This window comes from Notamacropus eugenii, chromosome 3 (assembly GCF_028372415.1).
Source record: "Notamacropus eugenii isolate mMacEug1 chromosome 3, mMacEug1.pri_v2, whole genome shotgun sequence".
Classification (NCBI taxonomy): domain Eukaryota; kingdom Metazoa; phylum Chordata; class Mammalia; order Diprotodontia; family Macropodidae; genus Notamacropus; species Notamacropus eugenii.
In genome coordinates this window covers 16,587,286-16,605,241 of record NC_092874.1, presented here as the reverse complement: position 1 = coordinate 16,605,241, position 17,956 = coordinate 16,587,286, and the positions used below count along the sequence as shown (strand labels likewise).

General features: G+C 43.1%; 1 long non-coding RNA gene across 2 annotated transcripts; it reads right to left on the bottom strand.

Annotated features, from left to right (window-relative positions):
- Window positions 1-3,567: 3,567 nt before the first annotated feature.
- LOC140531076 (uncharacterized) lies at window positions 3,568-17,366 on the bottom strand. 2 transcript variants are annotated; one of them, XR_011976260.1, is made up of 3 exons: window positions 17,129-17,366; window positions 16,573-16,792; window positions 3,568-3,752 (listed from the first exon to the last, which is right to left on the bottom strand). It is a non-coding gene; the product is annotated as an uncharacterized lncRNA (long non-coding RNA). The 2 variants fall into 2 exon arrangements; XR_011976259.1 differs by lacking the exon at window positions 3,568-3,752 and adding an exon at window positions 14,768-15,048.
- Between the last annotated feature and the right edge of the window lie 590 nt (window positions 17,367-17,956).

Here is a 17,956-nt window from a genome sequence, read left to right as displayed (position 1 = left end):
CATTGACCATCTATCCCAATGTCACAGAATTTCCAAATAGAATCCTATTTGTTGGCTCTGAGATCTGCCATCCTTCCCTCCCTCTCAAGAATGAAAGGTGAAGTGGTCCTTGCCCATTAATACAGTGTCCAGGGTATGCCAAATGAAACCTATACTTCCCTCAGAGGCTCACGAATGCCTGTGGGTGACAGGAAACTCAGATCGGTGAGTGGGCAGCAAGGACTTGGAGCTGGGCGCCCAGTGAAGGTGGCATGAAGGTCACAGGCACTTTAGGGATGTGGCATCTTGAAAATGACATTTTTACATATCTCAGTGCTAGCAAGAGGCAAGAAGATGTGAGGGGAATAGAAAATAGAGAGATTGAATTACGGGAAAGGATGAAAGCTCTTTGAGAATGAAAGTTTCTAAGCCACTGAGGAGGATGAGGATGTAATCTTTGAAGGGTTAGAAATACAACCACTGAGATCTATGGAAAAACTGAAACACAGGTATCCCTGGCTTACAGCAATTCACTTAGTCAAAGTTCAAGCTTAAGAATTGTGACTTTGGAGCTAGAAGGGATCTCAGAGGGCAGCTAGTTCAATCTCATTATTTTTACAAATAGGGAAAGTGAAGCCTATAGAGGGAATGTAGTTTTATGAAGATCACATGGATCGTACAAGTCAGAGGGGAGATTTGAGCCCAGGTCTCCTTGTTCTCAAGCCAGTGATCTTTCCTCTGTACTTGGCCATTCATTCACACCAGAGTAGAACAACTTTATTTTTGAGCTATTTATTATAACCAAACAAGTACTTATTAGGCACCTACTATGTGTCAGACATTGTGACAGGTGCTAGAGATACAAATGAATGAATGAATTGAAAAAAAATTCATTAAGCACCTACTATGTGCCAGGCACTGTTCACAAAGATGAAAGACAGAACATCCCTTCTGCCTTCTTAGAATCTACATTATGATGGGGGATGCAGGCTTTATAGAGGCAAGTAGAATAAGTGGCATTTTTTAGGAGGGATTGAGCACTGATGACTAGAAGGTTCTGTAAAGGCTTCCAATAAGCAGAGGTCCATGAGCTGAGCCTTGAATGAAGGTGGGATTCTAAGGAGCAGAGATGAGAAGGGAGAGCATTCCAGTCATGGGGACAATGAGGAGCAGTTTGACTGGGAGGCATGGAATGTGAAGGGACATCGTGGGAATAAACTTGGAAAGCAGGGAGAAACCAGATTGTGGAGGGCTGTAAGGACCGAGCAAAGGGGAGGACTTTGTATTTTATACTAAAGGTGATAGGAAGCCACTGAAGATGCTTGAGCTAGGGAGCACCTTGGTCAAACTTGTGCATTAGGAAGAACAGTCCAGGGGAAAGATGATGAGGTCCTGAACTAGGAGAACGGCCATATGAGAGGCAAGGGGATGGAGGTGAGACGTACTGTGGAGGCAGAAGCAGCAGGAACTGATTGGACATGGAGCAAGGCAAGCTAGGAATCAGGGATGAATTTCCCTTGGGTAAGCAGTAGTCTGGTTGGACGCTGAGGTCTCTTCCAACTCTCAAATTCTGGGATTCCCTGAGCTTTAAGTTATAAACCTGGAAAACTGAGAGGGTGATGGCATGCTCAACAGAGACTGAAGTTTGAAAGAATAGCAGATTTAGGAGGGAAGATGGCAAATCCCATATTAGACATGTTGAATTTGAGGTGCCAGTGGGTTATTTAGGTAGCAGCATTCAGCACAAAGTTGTAAGTGGGAAACAAGTGAATGAGGCATTAGGGTTGTGTATAAAGATCTTAGAAAAGTCCTCAAGAAGGTCAATGATAGTAGACACAGAGAGGCAGAGACAGTCAGAAAAAGAGACATAGAGAGAGGAGAGAAAGAGAGAGGGGGGAGGCAGAGAAAAGAAGGAAGGAAGGAAGGAAGGAAGGAAGGAAGGAAGGAAGGAAGGAAGGAAGGAAGGAAGGAAGGAAGGAAGGAAGGAAGGAAGGAAGGAAGGAAGGGAGGGAGGGAGGGAGGGAGGGAGGGAGGATGGAAAGAAAAAGGTGAAATGACACAGAACTTGTCCTAATTTTGGCAGAACCGGATCCGAAGCTCACCTTCCCAGTATTTGTGGAAAGGGGCCCCAGGGCTGCTAAACAGGGAGAAGCAAGGTTGCAAAGGATCATGTCTAAGCTACTAAAGTAAAGCTGTCTTCAAATCATTAAGAGGAAGAAAATGTTGCAGTTTGTTATCATACTAATTAAAAGTACCCTTTATCATTATATTTTATTGTTATACATTATTAATACCCTTTTTTGTATGTTAGTTAAAGCAGATTCCTAAAGTCCCTTGGCTAGGGGGCATTTTGGTGCCCCCTATACAAGTGCGCTCCCTGACAATAGACAGCCACAACTTTCTGGTTCCCTTCACAGTCCTTAATATCCCCAGGAGAAAAGCAGCCAAAGCACTCAAATAGAAAGTTTAAAAGGAGAAAAATGTAAGCTAGTAACCATTTGTTCTTGTTCAGTCGTTTCCATCATGTCACGTTCTCTTCGACCCCATTTGGGGTTTTCTTGGCACAGATACTGGAATGGTTTGCCATTTCCTTCTCCAGCTCCTTTCACAGATGAGGAAACTGAGGCAAACAGGGTGAAGAGACTTCGTCATGGTCACACAGTTAAGAATGATGCAGACTCAGGTCTCAGGCACTCTACCCACTGTGCCACCTAGGTGCCCATTAACAACCATATGAAAGAGTAATTACACATAGCTATAAATAATACTAAATTGTAAATAATGAGATGTACAAGCAAAACCACTCTGAGGGTTCACCCCAAACCTACCCATTGGCAAAGATGGTAAAAGATAGGAATGGTGGATGTTGGAGGACATATGGAAAAACATGCACACTAAGGCACTGTTAATGGACAAAAACCAATGGCTGTGGAAAGCAACATACAGTTTCCAAAGCAAATGACGCTGGTGCCCATACTCTTTTATCTAGAGATTCCACTATTAAGCATATCCCTCAAGGAGGTCAGCAACAAAAATAAAACCCTCCCATAGGATAGAAAATGGAACTGTAATTTCATTGATATATGTACATTGAGCAACTCCCAGGTGAGGAAATCCTCTCCACTCATGCAGTTTGGCACCTCCTCTGCAATGTATAGTCTTAGAACATTGCCTAGAACACTGAGAGTGTTCTTGAGTGACTTGACCATTCCCATAATTAGGATATATTAGAGGAGAGATTTGGATAGAAGTCTTCTCACCTCAGAGGCTACTTTGCTATTCATTACTCCAGGCTCCCTACCAAAATATTTGAAGCAGTAATTTTTGTAGTAGCAAAAAAAAAAAAACAAAAAGGAAAGGAAACTGGAAAGAAATGTCTGTTAGTCTGGGAATGGCTTAACTGGCTACAGCACATGAATATAACGAGTATTATTGTGGAAGAAGTAATGAAGATGATGACTACAGTCATGGGAAGACTTATATGAACTGATGCAAAGGGAAGTAAGCAGACCCAGGAAAACTATGGAGCAAGGTCAGCAATGGGATGGAAAAGAATAACCACAAAACAGTCAAAACTGAATGCTGAGAAATGATAATGACCAAGCTTGTTCCCAAAGAAGAGACAAGAGAAGGTATCTGCCCGTTTCTGTGCAGAAATCCAGGATGATGGACGTGGGACGCTGCATATGACGTCAGATACTGTGGTGCTCCAATCAGTTTTGTTGAACTACTTTTCCCCTTCTTTTTTACTCTTTGTTATAATGGATGATGCTCTGGAAGACAAAGGGGGACATATATTGGGAAATATAGGGAATGTAAAAATAAAGGATGTCAATAAAATTAATTTTTAAAAATAATTTTGTATACATATAGACAATTATGGTTTTGTGGATAAAGAGCTTGTGCTTGGAGTTAGAAAGACCTGGATTTAAGTCCCACTTCTGACACTTACTGGCTGTGTGACCCTGAGGAAGTCACTTCTCTATGAGTACCTCAGTTTCCTCATCTCTAGAATAAGGGGTTGTACTTGATGGCTTCTAAAGTCCCTTCTGTGAATTCATGATGCTTATGGGCCTTCACATCTCAGTGACTTGGTAAGACACAGAGCTGATGCTGATTTGAAGGAGAAGAGAGTTTCCTCTCTTATATAGATACACATATGTCTCTATATACACATACGTATTGGCATATATGTATACACATATGTGCATATGAAAAATAAAATAATAAAACTCTTTAAAAACATTCTATCATTCCAGCAGAACCCTTCTCCCCCCATTAGTTTAAACTAGTGGTGGAATGTAAATATGGTTTTGGAGAGGAGCTGAAGCCCTGTGTCTTATTACCCTCGTTTGTCCAAAGCAAACAGCTTGGTCTCAAGAAGGAAGTGGCAGCTGATCCCATCTTGTCCCAAAGATAACAGCTTGTGTTTTCTTAGAATCCAAGGGTCCCAGAGAGCTCTCTAGACTGTCAGAAAAATACTTCCATTTCCTTCCTCTAAAACACAATCATCCCTTTGTGGAATCCCTGGAGTTGTGGACCCCTCTCTTCTCCATCCCCCACAGCAAGAGCCAACTAGAAAGTCAAAGAATTAAATAACATGCCCTGCTGAAACAATAGGATGAGTGCGTGCACGCTGACTGGAGACCCCAGATGAGAACTGCGGATGGTTCATGGACTTGGACTGTGGAAAATACTGTAATAATGGCTAACATTTATATAATGGCTTTGAGGTGTACAAAGCATTGTGTGTGTGTGCGTGTGTGCACATATTTGTGTGTACATATATATTTAACCTAGCCACACCTTCACAACAATTCTGTGATGTACTATCATTATCATCCCCATTTTATAGATGTAAGTAATTGACTCTATAAAACTAAGTAATTTGCCCAGTATGAGGGAAGATTTGAATGCCAGCTCCCCTTGACTGCAAGACCAACACTCCATCACACCATACTGTTTTGGGGTCATGAATCTCACACTGTTGGAATGCCATGGTCATTTCTACTGCCCTATAAATAAGAGTGGAAAAAGTAAGAGAAGTTACCTTCCTGAACTCTCCCAACTCTATCATCCCTTCCCTTCCTACATGGTGGCTTCATGTGATTTTGTATCATGGAAGCAGGTTCTCAAAAGGCAGTAAGCCAATATGACTGCCGTCATATGGCATGCTCATCAAGCACAGCACCTTCTGGGTTATTATTCCCTCGGCTCTTGTGTTTTTTATAGATCTTAGAAGTGGTGTCAAAGGATTCCTGAAGACTGACACGATGTAACACGCTCACTGCATTATCACAGAATAACCAGAAAATTGGGGGTGGGGGGAGAAGGGGAGAGTGAGGGAGAGGGAAAGAAGGAGGGAGAGAGTTAGCAATCCCTAGATGGTTCTAAGAAATTATAATCCACAAAACTATAATACCCCTCTTCCCTCCCTCCACTCCCACCACCCCATCCCAGCCAGTCCTGAAACCCTGGGATGGGAACACTGGTACTGGCATTTGCTTTATACAAAGTAGGATATCTGTTTCACCTGAGGCCTCAATTCATTGGAGAGAATGTGTGGCTTAAAGAGAATCTCTAAGCAAAGAACCACAGGCAGAGAGGATTTGGCTTGAATTAACCCAAATTAAGTGGTATTGACCTAGCAGAGTGTTTTCTCCATCCTGTGATAGTCAGTCAAGTACTGGGCATATTCCCAAGGCCAAGATAAGTATAGGCCTAAAGGAAGCCTTAATGGCAGGACTTAACACCAGCCCAGCAACTTATCAGTTTGGTTTTCAAAATACAATTTGTAAAAGCCACCCCATTAACTAGCTGCCCACTTTGGTGAGAGTTGACCAGGCTGAGTCAACATCAGAAGCGATGTACTTGCTCGTGCTTCTTCTCAAGAGCTGAAAGCCCAGGAAGTTCCCTTTACCCTATATATGAAGACATATATCTTAGTAGCTGATGTGAAACTTCAAAGTGTAAGTTCAGAGGGGTCAAAATAATTTAAATGCACCGAAGAGGCAGCAATAACATCTCCAAAGCTGAGGCTGTGAATTATGGAGATGGAGAATATTAAAAATGCAAAACTGACTCTATTTGCATCTGCAATGCCCCCTAGCTGTTAGTGGGGAGAAGGAAATTACTTTATGCTGAATTCAAGGGCATCCTGTTTAATGCTGTATTTAAGGCAAGGAAGAAAATCACTCATTTTTATTCTCCCACTTAACTTGGGCTTATGTAATCTGTCTGGCACTGGAGCCGGGGGTCTGATATTATTTTCAGTCACAGAAAGAGAATCTGTAATTCAGTCATTAAACCTTTATTTTTCACTGGCTTGGAGACTTCTCAGAACCTTATTATGGCTGATAAATCAGTCTGTCATCCATCAGGGCAGGGCTCGGGGAGCCTTGGTGGCAGTTGGCCCTGGCCATGATCATTTGAAGGGGAAAGAGAACAAGATGGCAAGGCCAAGTCTGCTCAGTCACATGGGGGTGACCATGGCTCTGATTTGCCCACAGCAAACTGCTTATGGCTGGGGTGATTTGGGGGGGTAGGAGGTAGAGACCCAAAGATCAGCAGCTAATGAATGGGAGGCATGCAGTAAGAGCTCCCCTCCAGCCCTGCTGCTTTTTGACTCACTTTCCTCTCCATTCCAATCACTCGATTTTACTCCTTTGTTTTCCCTGCGCCAACCCTTCCTTCTCTTAGGCCTTTTCTTATGAGCCCTGCCTCTGGAGCACAAGGCCCTAGGTTCAGATCCCATTTCTGATCCCTAAACCTTGTGTGACTTTGATCCAGCCACTTAAGCTTTCTGAGCCTCGGTTTCCTTTCTTGTAAAATGAGGCCCTTTCTCACTCTAATCCTGCCTGAGAATATAAGCTTGTGAGCTCCCATCAAGGTAGACTTACCGGACTCAAACCAACCTCGTACATCCATTAGCTATATGACCCCTGGAGAGTCACTTAATCCATCCACCTCAGTTTCCCTATTTGTTAAGATGAAGGAATTGGACTTAGTAGCCCCTCTGAGGTCCCTGACAGGCATAAATCTGTGATCCTGGGATTTGCAAAATATTTTCTTTAGAATAGCTAGTGAGGGAGGGAGTACAAGGAGTCCCAGCCCAGAATCAGGTTTCTAATAAGCTCTAGAGTCGGGATTCAATCAATAATCGCAGGAGCATGCAGCATTTCAAGGCATTTAGGTCCCATGTGAGCCTCATGACAACTGCATGACTTAGATACAACAGGTAGTATCAGGACCATTTTACGGATGAGAAAATAAGCTCAGAGGTGATTTGTCTGTGGTCACAAAGCAAGCAAGAGTGAGGGGCAGATTCTGAGCTCAGGTCCTCTTGATTCCAAAAAGCTTTAGGACACACTATCTCTAACACAGAACTCTCCTTCTTCTCTAGGATTTAAGATGGGAAGGAACCTTAAAAATCACCAGTTCAATACCTTCATTCAACATAGGAGGAAATAGAGGCCAGTGAGACAAACTTCTATGCCCAGAGTACCACAGATAAAGTGACTTCTTGAGGATCTTGTACCGTGCTTATTTTAGCCATTAAAATGCCTCTCCCTCTTTTGTGAAAATGGTTCAGCCCTTTGGATCAGGAGTTGGAGACTTCTGTGAGGAGGGGAGTTGGGAGCTACAGTGACGCATGAAGTGAGGGGAGGAGTACAACCTTCTCAGGGTCAGGAAGACAGGAGAAACAACCTGGAGAATGGATGGAGGGGGATCCTAAGGAGGAAAGCAGCAGAGAAGGTGGGAGTGGGCCTGTGGCCTAGGTAGAGAAGCCTGAGGTGTGCTGGTAAAGGTTTAACAGTGGGTACTCTGAAAAAAATCCTCTTCTAAAAAAAGGTTAACTTTTAATGATTATTGTTATTTATCTGCATTACTGATATTTTCCCAACACTTTCTTATGTCTAAACAATCAACAAAAATCTATCAAGCCCCAATTTGTAGCATTTGCTCATTTCTGAGGTGCAGACACTCACATTAAACATCACGTCAACTGGCTGCAGGCCTCCCCCCCACATCTCCCCAGGAATCCAGGGCAGGCTCAGGGCAGGCTCAAAGACAGAAAGGGATGGAGGTGAGTGGTGGGGACAACTTTGCCTTCAAGAGATTGAAGAAATATGTTCCCTTCCCCAGTGGAATGTGGGCTTGTTTGGGGTGGGGGGTAGGGTCCATTGGTCCTGTATGCTCAGGGCCACAGCTCGCTTTTAAATGCCCATTGAACCTGAACTGAGTTTGAAAGCTCTGAGGTCTCTGGCTCAGTGAAGGGATTGTTCTGGGCTCAGCCTGCAGAGCTTTCATCTTTATGTTTGCCTGGAACCAGGTCACCGTTTACAAACCTTGTCCCCTCTGCTTTCCCAGTCCTCTATGAGCTGTCTTCCTTCCTTAGAGTGTCCTCCTTGAGGACAGGGTCTGTCTTCCTTACTTGTATTTCTATCCTCTGTACCTTGTGCCATGCCTGGCACAGAGTAAACACCTAATTAATGCTCTACCTACCTGTATTTACCTAGCACAGAGTAGGACCTTAATGTCCATTGACAGACTGAATGACTCTCTATGTCTGTCAGTCTGTCTATCTATACCCATCAATCATCTATCTATTTATCTATCAATCGATCCATCTGCTGTCTGAATCTTTCTGTGTCTATCTTTGTCCATCCATCGATTTTCCGTCATCTGTCTAATCTATCTAGAGACCACTCAGTGACTGGACGTTCAGGCCCCTTGCCCTGAAGTCCCCAGGAGAAGTGACCGTCAATAGCTAAGTTACGTAAGATTCTTCAGGAATTTGTTCTGTTTGTATCTATATTTATTATTTATTCTATTCTATTCTATTTATTTTATATTATTATTATTTATAAACCTATTGGTGGCCCCATAAACAACAAGGGCCCATGCTTTGTTCTCAAACTCCAGACTCTAACAAAAATCATCTCATGCAGCGGGCAAAATGTAATCCCATCTGTTAGAAGTATGTATAAAACCAGGCTAGACCAGAAAAGCACGGCCTCCAAACTTCTCAGAGCTCACATATGTGTGCAAGAGCCCCAAGGGTGAGCAGAGAGCAGCTCGAGATCTAGGGTAGAATTCCAGCCTTTCCTGTTCCTCCTTTTGTGACCATGGACAAGCGGCTTCATTTGCCTGGATGTCATCTCCAACGGTAATGAGTGCTGGAAGATTCCCAAAGCACTTTCCACATGTCATCATCTCATCTCAGACATTTACCACCCGAGTGACCCTGAGCACATCACTTAAAACCCTCTGTGATTTTTATGATTAACCACTTATGATTAACGTAATCATAGCGCCCACTTCACAGGGTTCAGGGAGGCATGCACTACTCTTTGAAATCCTTGAAATACTATGTCAATAGAAAGATCACTGTTGTGAAGATGAGGAAACTGAGGCACTGAGAGGTGGTGATTAAGTGTCAGAGGCAGGGATCAAGCCCAGGATCTTTCTTGTCTTGAGGTTCAGGGTTCTTTCTCAGTCTTCCCAAGAAATGAAGGGGTTAGGTTTGATCAGGTGTTCTTAACCTGAGGTCCATGAACTTGTTTTTTAAATATGTAATTGAATAATTGAAGTTCAATAGAATTGATTTCCTCTGTAATCCAATGAATGTTTATTTCATGCATCTACAAATATGATTCTGAGAAGGGTCCATAGGCGTCACCAAACTACTACTGTGATGCAAAAGAAAGGTTAGAGACTATGGGCAATGAGGGGAGAAGTGTCTCAGGGCTCCTTCTAGTTCTAAGTGTGACCCCCAAAGCTTTGTATCCAGATCTTCAGAGGCAGAATGAGAGGTGTTCAGAAAACCCAGAAGGAAGGGTTGAAGGGAATGAGCTTCATGGCACCATTAAGATGGCAGAACAGAGAGTCCAGTTAAAGATACCTCAGTCAGACTCTGGCAGTCTGTGCCAGATTTCTACATGGTTAACAATAGGTTAAGCTACAGAAAAAATGAAAAAAGGGGAAATCAAGCTGTTTAAACATTAAACATTTTGTTTAAATATTAAAGTCAAGTTAGCCTGACATGAAATCGATACTAAATCAAGCTTGGAAAGTGCTTTACAGCCTCCAACACTGGCCTTCCTCGCTGCCTAACTCATAAATGAGGTTCCTTTTCAGCAGGATCAGAGCTGCCAAAGACAGGTCAGAAATGCCAGTATTAATTTTAAAACGTTCACTCGCTGTGTAATTTACCGTATATTCACTGGGAGAAATGCCTTTCCCTTCAGAGTGCCATGGTCAGCAAAATGGGTCCATCCCCTAGGAGTTCCCAGACACATTTAAAAGGCAGGGCACTAGAGGGTCCTGCTCACTCTTGGCTTCCCACGTAACTTTTATGTCAGTGATGTGATTAATGGTCAGGGGGTTTTAAGAATACAATTTAAAAGCAAAAGAAGGCACTCAGATTGCAGAATTAGTACCTAATAGAAAATCTAGGTTCATTTTAAAAGGATGGCTGGGTCCTACCTGGAGGGAAAAGAGATTTGAGATGGAAAAATAAATCAATCCAATAAATCTTAAATCATCAGTGATTGCCAGGCACTGTACTAGGTGCTAGGGATTTAAAGACAAACAAACAAACAAAAACCAGTTCTAACCTTTAAGGAGCTGACATTATATAGGAAGAGTGTATGGTCTACTGAGTAAGGAAAATCTGATTTCAGATGTCCTGGTTTCATGAGGAAATGTCTCTTTCCAGACAAGGCACCTAGCCAGCCCTTCTGTAAAAATCATTTCCGCTGAAACAAGGCAGGCATTCATATGCCTTGGCTTGGTATAGAAAAGTATTGAAGGAAAGGAAAAAAAAAACAGATTCAGATGAGTCATTACTGCTCAAGAGATTGTCTTCCTAAAAATTTCATAGGCTTCTAGGACCATATATTTGGACCTGGCAGGGACCTCAGGGGTCACTGAGGCCGGTCCCCTTCATTTTATAAAATGGTTTTAGCTAGCAGTTGTAAAACACTATTTAAAAGTTGGCTATTATTATCCCTATCATTTACTGTAGCTAGTTTGCATTCATAATGGTCAGTCCTTCTACGGTGCTTTAAGGTTTACAAAATGCTTAACAATTATTATCTCATTTGATCCTTACAACAATGCTGGAAGTTAGGTACCATTTTACAGAGAAGGAAACTAACGCAAACAGAAGTTCAGCGATTTGCCCAGGCTCACACAGCTAGTAAGTATCTGAGACCAGATTTGAATTCAGGTCTTCCTGACTCTGGGTCCAATATTCAGTGTGTTATGGCACCAGCTAGCTGCCTCTAAAATCCTAGCTATCTGGATGGATGTGCAATGCTCTACCCTGTAATTGCTAGTTTTTACATTGCACTTTCAGGAATGAAGCAGAAACTCAGACTACGGAGACCTTCTCTGATAATGCATATCTTCTGCTCTCTTCCCCTGCAGCTGAAGGAAGGAATATTTCCTGCTCTGTTCTCAGTCACCAGAGTTCCATTTCCTTTTAGGATCATTTTCATCTGCATTGTTGTAGTCGTTGCTTTGGGTTCTGCTGATCGCATTCCACATCGATTCAAGCAAATTGTCTCAAGCTTCTCTGTGTTACTCATATTGGTCATTTTATCTGTGCATGTGGAATTTGTTTTCTCCAAACACAAGCAGGATAAAGTTTAGTTAGCACTGGGACTATGGAGTTGGGGGGGTGGGGTGTCTCAGAAGATGTAAAAAAGCTGGGTCAGAGAGATGAGAGGGAAGAGAGAGAGACAGAGACAGAGAGAGAGAGAGAGAGGAGGGAGGGAAGGAGGGAGAAGAGAGGAGGGGAGAGGAAAGAGAGAAGAGGAGAATTATTTTGTCCAAAAAGTACCATCCAATGATCTGTGAAACCACCCCTAGAGACTGGAGGCTAGTCCCTGGAAGGATAAAGTGACTTCTGCAAAGTTGTGAAGGACTCAGATCCCCCAGAAAAATGGAAACAAGAATCCTTCAACAAGGGGTCCAAGGTTGTCATATTCACTGGCGCAGGACAAAGCCTTGGGGAGAGAGGATGTCAGTTTAAATTCATAGCATGAAATTAGAAGAACATACTTTTCAAACCCACTGAAAAGTCTAGAACTAAGGATTAATCTAACAGTCCTGACTGATCTGGGTTGCTACACTGGATTGAAATAAAAAAAGAAATACAATTTTAAATCTATCTAAACTTTGAGTCTTCTTCTCTTAACTTACACAAATGATCTTTCCTGTGGAGCTGCTGCCTCCATGGAAGTCTGAGCATGCTGTCATCTCTGCTTTCTGTCTGCCCCAGATATGTCAGCCTGTCTTCATAAGGGGAGGAGGACAGAGAGATTACCCAAGACAGACAGCACCACATCAGAACAGCAACCCCACCAGGCTGTTGTGCAAATGGTAATTGTTGATTTCTCATGTGGTGATGACCCCTTTGGGGACCAACACACTGGACTCCATCACATTCTAACTCTACAAAGTACAGGAAGGCCAGAGCTAAGGAAGCTGAGGACATGATCCTCTTGGGGGAAAGAGGAGGGCTTTGGTATACTTATGGCAAGAAATAGTCAGTTAACCACTCTAGAAGGCAAGGGTTCTCTGAGAGTTCTTTCTTAGGATCCCTAGACTCCTTACAAAAATGGTCTTCCTCTGAAGGCTACTTTCCCCAGTGGGCTTTTTCTGATACCTCCAGAGATTGGTATTCTACCATTCCCCCCAAGCACTTTGAATTTCTTTGTCTATATTTTGGACTTGGGAGGAAGTGAGGTGTAATAGATGAAAGTCTGACCTCAGAGTCAAGAGGATTTGGATTCAACTCCTGACACACATTGGCTAAATGACCCTGATTAAGTCAGTTAATGTCTCACATCCCCAGGAAGCTAAGATCCCAGATTAAGGAGAAGGGACCCATTTGCATGTTGGGGGAAAGAGAGTTTCCTGCCCAGGAGGCTCCTGCGGCCAATGAAATAGCAAATCCAGCTCAAAAGGAAAAGGAGATTAAAATGTGCATTTACTTAGATGAAAGCAGGTTGTGATGTGTCCCCTGCCCAGCTCCTTCCTCCTCCCGACCAGACAGACTCAAGATCCAAGCATGGACTCCTGCAGGTGGTCTTCCAGGTCTCTTCCCTAACTGCTAGTGACCTAGGGGCATCCATCACATAGCTGACCATTAAAATTCATTAGCTTTCCCCAGTACGTCTGGGGCACACTTTCTCCTCTACCAACTCATTCTCTGGGAAAGTAGGCTCAAAACTCAGTTCATTTCCTACATAGCCTTGGCTCTACCAAGTTCACATCCAAAGTTGACATCACTATAGGATGCATCTTCATTTGGTACTAGGAGGGGTAGAAAAGTTCAGTTCTTGCTCATGGGACATTGATGCTGGGCTGCCTGTAAAATCCAGCCTGGAATGGGAGAATGGCAAGACACTCTCTAGACCCTTCTACCTCATGCAGTCGTGAAAGAGCCATTCTCTTCTCCTAGAACAGAAAAAAGAACAGACAAAAAGACCAAGAACTGAGACCTAGTTTTAGGGTACCATACAGCCTCCAAGGGGAAGCAGGCCCTAAGGCCATATCACCTCTGTAAATCAGCGGAGGCTGACTGGGGCCTTTTGGAAGACACAAACAGTTCTGAGAATGCAGCCGCTAGGGAAAGGGTGCTCCTGACCCCATGGCTGGCGGCTGGAACCAGTTACGGAATGTCTGACCATGTTCCACAGGACTTTCCAAAGCACTTCCCTTAGACATCATCATAATTCTCCCAGAAATCATCTTTCCAGCATGTTTCACATAGTGGCTGCATCACAGCTGAGAAAGCCAGTGGGGTCTCTGCGCGTACAGACTGCCATTGTTGGTATTTAACAAATGTCTGTTGAATTGAACTGAATTAAAGAATTCTTTCAGTCAGTTGCTATTCTGGCTCAGTTATTCTACAAACAAGGAATTATTAAGTACCTACTGTATGCCAGGCACTGTGTTGTGTTGAGGTTACAAAGAAGACCACTACCACGACCAACAACGACACACAACAGTCCCTGCCCCGAAGGAGCTCACAATCTAATGGGGAAACAACATGCAAACAATTATGTACAGACAAGCTCTATATCGGGTGGATTGGCAATGATGTCAGAGGGAGAACATTAAAATTGAGGACTGGGAAGCCTTCTTTCAGAAGATAAGATTTAAATGGAGACTTGAAGGAAGCGAGGGAAGCCAGGAGACAGAGATAAGGAAGGAGAGAATTCCAGGCCCTGGGGCAGCCAGTGAAGATGCTTAGAGTCAGGAGATGTGTTCAGGAAAAAACAAGAGGATCATCAAGGACTCAGCCATGACTCTTAAAGGCTGTCCAGGCAAACAGTGATGAGAGGGCATCCACATGGACAGTAACTCTAGAGGTTACTGCTCTGGAAGGAAATCAGTACTTTGTGCCGGTCAAAATGTAAATAAACAATTCATGGCATCAGGCAGCAAAGTGGCTTAGCTGTGGATAGAGCACTGGACCTAGAGTCAGGAGGACCTGAGTTCAAATCCTGCCTCAGACACTTACCAGCTGTATGACCCTGGGCAAGTTACTTAACCTGTCTCAGTTTCCTTATCTGTAAAATGAAGATAGTATAGCACTTATCTCCCAAGGCTGTTGTGAGAATCTAATGAAATAATATTTGTGAAGCCCTTAGCCCAGTGCCTGGCGTACAGTAGGCGCTGAATGAAGGTTTTCTTTCTTTCCCCTTCCCTGCTCTACACGGTCTCTGTTTTCTTGAAATGTGTGCCTTTTGTAAACCACGTTTTAGCTCATTTTATTAGCACCATATGGATCTTATTTTTCTTAAATGAAAAGAGAAGAAAAAGGAGACTAGTTCCATGAAGAGCTCTGGTGTTCTCCTCTGGGTCTCCCAGGAGGTGTCTTTCTTTGCTGCATGGAAGGGCTCAGCTGAAATGCCGCGTGACTTTTGTTCCTGACTGTGCTGTTTGGGGTTGCCTCAGTTGGTCTCAAAATGAGATATAGCAATGCTCCCTTGGCAAAGAGGTTTGCACGATGTTAAACCAGATTCTCTCTCTGGTTCACACATGCAGTAACTGAAGCAGAAAGAGGAGATTGGCAATCACATTACTAACAGCAGGGAGTGAAGAGAGGGGGCTGCTTTTAACCGAGTTCAGATTCAGGGGAAAGAATGCTGAGTGAAGAATCAGAGGGTTCCAACTCTTCCACTTACTACCTGGGTGACCTTGGACAATTCCTTATATGTACATATAAATCAAATGAGATAACTTGTGGTCAAGTATTTTACAAAACTTAAAGTGCTTTATGGATCCTGTCCTGGACCTGAAGTCCCTGAAAGCCCTGAGTTCAAGTTCTGCCTCAAATACTAGCTTGTGATCCTGGGAAAGTCCCTAAACCTCTTGGGGGTCTCCATTTCCATATCTCTACAATGAGTGAGTGGACGTGTGTGACCTCAGACGTCCTTTCTAGCTCTGACCCAGTGATCTTTTACAAGCAATGATGAAATAAATCTCCCTTTTTTGGTAACTGCTGCAAAAGGAAAATAAAATTGCTTGAATTCATGAGATTCTCTGCAAAACTTTCCTGAGGCATAGCACGGTGCATGCTTCTCTCAGGCAGCAACAGTCATCAATGGGAAGACAGTCTGCCCGGGTTTATTACCTACTCCTGCCTCACAGTGTATAAAGGCTGTGAGGTTTGAGTTTATTCTTTGATGTCTGTCACTTCCTCTTTCTCAGGAAAGAACCATAAACGGTTAGACAGATACAAGAAGAGTGTGCATAATGATGTGTATATGCTTGCACACACATCTGTTTATAGGTTCAGGAAGTGTTAGGGCCATCTGCTAACAATAGAACATCGAGGCTTACAGGAACAAGGAATAGACCAAAGTATATTTCTTTTTGAACACTTTCAAGAATCTATGATAAATTTAGAGGACAATATTTTTGTGAGAAGTTAGGAAGCCAAAATATTTTTTAATGCTCTGTGTGAGCATATGATGTATGAGAAACCTTAAGCTTCAGTCCATGATCAATTAATTTTTCCCCATTTTTTAGGAACCATGGCATAAGGAAGAGTCTGCTGGAACTGGAGTCGGAGAACTTGTCTTCAAATCCTGTCTATGAAATTTACTAGCTCTGTAACCATGGACAATTCACTTCACCTCCCTGGGCCTCAGTTTTTTAATCTATTGAAAGGTAAAGTAAGGCAACAAGCATTTATGAAACAATTTCAATTTGATAGAAATTTAAACAAAAGGGAAGACAGTCCCTGCTCTCAATAACTTTGTTTTCTAATGGGGGAAGACAACACATAAAAGGAGGCTGGAAAGGGGAAGAGGGGGAGGGTATCCATCTTGGGGCATAGTATCAAAGCCTAGAAAGTCAGAATGAGAATTGGGAGGGAAGGTTGTCCAGCTTGGGATCCTCCTCAAAGTGGAAGCTTTAGGAGGTTCTCACTAAAAAGAGAAGGAGGCAGTCTGGAAGAGAGATGTTCCAGGGTGAGACTGCAGCTGAAGCTGATATCGAGGTCTAGAAATTCAGAACAGAACTAGGAGGGGCAAATAAAAAGGAAATAAAAAGGGAGAAATAAAATACCTGTTCTAGCTGCCTCATAGGGTTACTTCACAGAAATCACAGTGCTATAGAAATATGAGTTATGACTATGATTTTTCTTCTTTTCAGGTTTCAGTGTGCTTTCCATAGACTTGCTGATCACAGGTAAGAATGCAGACTTCCAAGGAGATGTCCCAGAGTTAGGTCACTCTAGAAAGACTCCACGTTCCTCCAGGACCCTCAGCAGCGATAGCTCATGTTCCTAAAGGTAAGAAAGAACTATCCTCACAACTGCCCAGTGCAATATCTACCTTTGACCATCCAAGCATTATGGTTCCCATTCTACAGATGAGCAAAAGGAGGATCTGAGTGGTGACTTGCTGAGGCTCATAGATTTCAGCAGGATGGTACCATGGACAGAGTCCTAGATTGGCTTCTGAAGACCTGGGTTCAGAACTCAGCTCTGACACTTATTATTTGTGTAACTTTGGACAAGTCACTGGACTCCTCTGAGCCTCAGTCATATCCTCCATTTGTAAAATAGCAGTAACAGCTAACACTTACATAACACTTTAAGATTTGCAAGCATTTTACATACATTGCCACATTTGATTTGGTTTATAAGGAAAATGAGATGACTGGACAAGATGATGCCTAAGGTCCTATCTAGCTAATGTGTGATCTTTAGGTTAGTCAGTTAACTTCTCTATGACTCAGTCTTCCATTGGTAAAAAACCAATGGAAGAGGATGTTGAACTTAATGATCTCTAAGGTCCCTTCTTGCTCTAAACACCATCATGCTGTAGGCTCTGGACCCAATGCCTGGACTCCTTCTCCTGGGCTCTGCTGGCATTACCAGAGGGCTAACAAGAGGCCATGGTCATAAAGACTGCTGACCTCCATGAGGAGAATTGTGCCCTCATCAATGTCCTTCACCAACATGCCATAATACTCTTTGATATGTTTGAAGTTTCACCCAGTTACCTTACAGGCATCAAGAGTTTAAGACATGCATACACATACACACATGCACATGCACATACATACATGTACACACTTACACACACACAAGATATGACCCAGCAAGAGTCTGGGTATCTGGGAGAAGAACCAAAACATGGTAGAGCATTGGACTTGGACCCCAGAAGACCTGAGTTCCAATTCTACCTCTGGTACTTTGTGTGTGGCTCTGGGCACATAACCTGATTCTGCTAAGCCTCAATTTCTTTATTTGTCAAATGAGGGGTGAAAAGATCTGTGATCCTTTTTCTCACGGAGCTGTTGTGAGGTTCAAAGGAGATCATGTCTGTAAAGCACCTTGCATGTTTAAGTTTTATATCTCTGAGAGACCACCATGGCCCATTGGGCTCAAGTCTTGCCTATGGTACAGATTAATTGTGGGACCCTGAGCAAGTCACCTGAACTC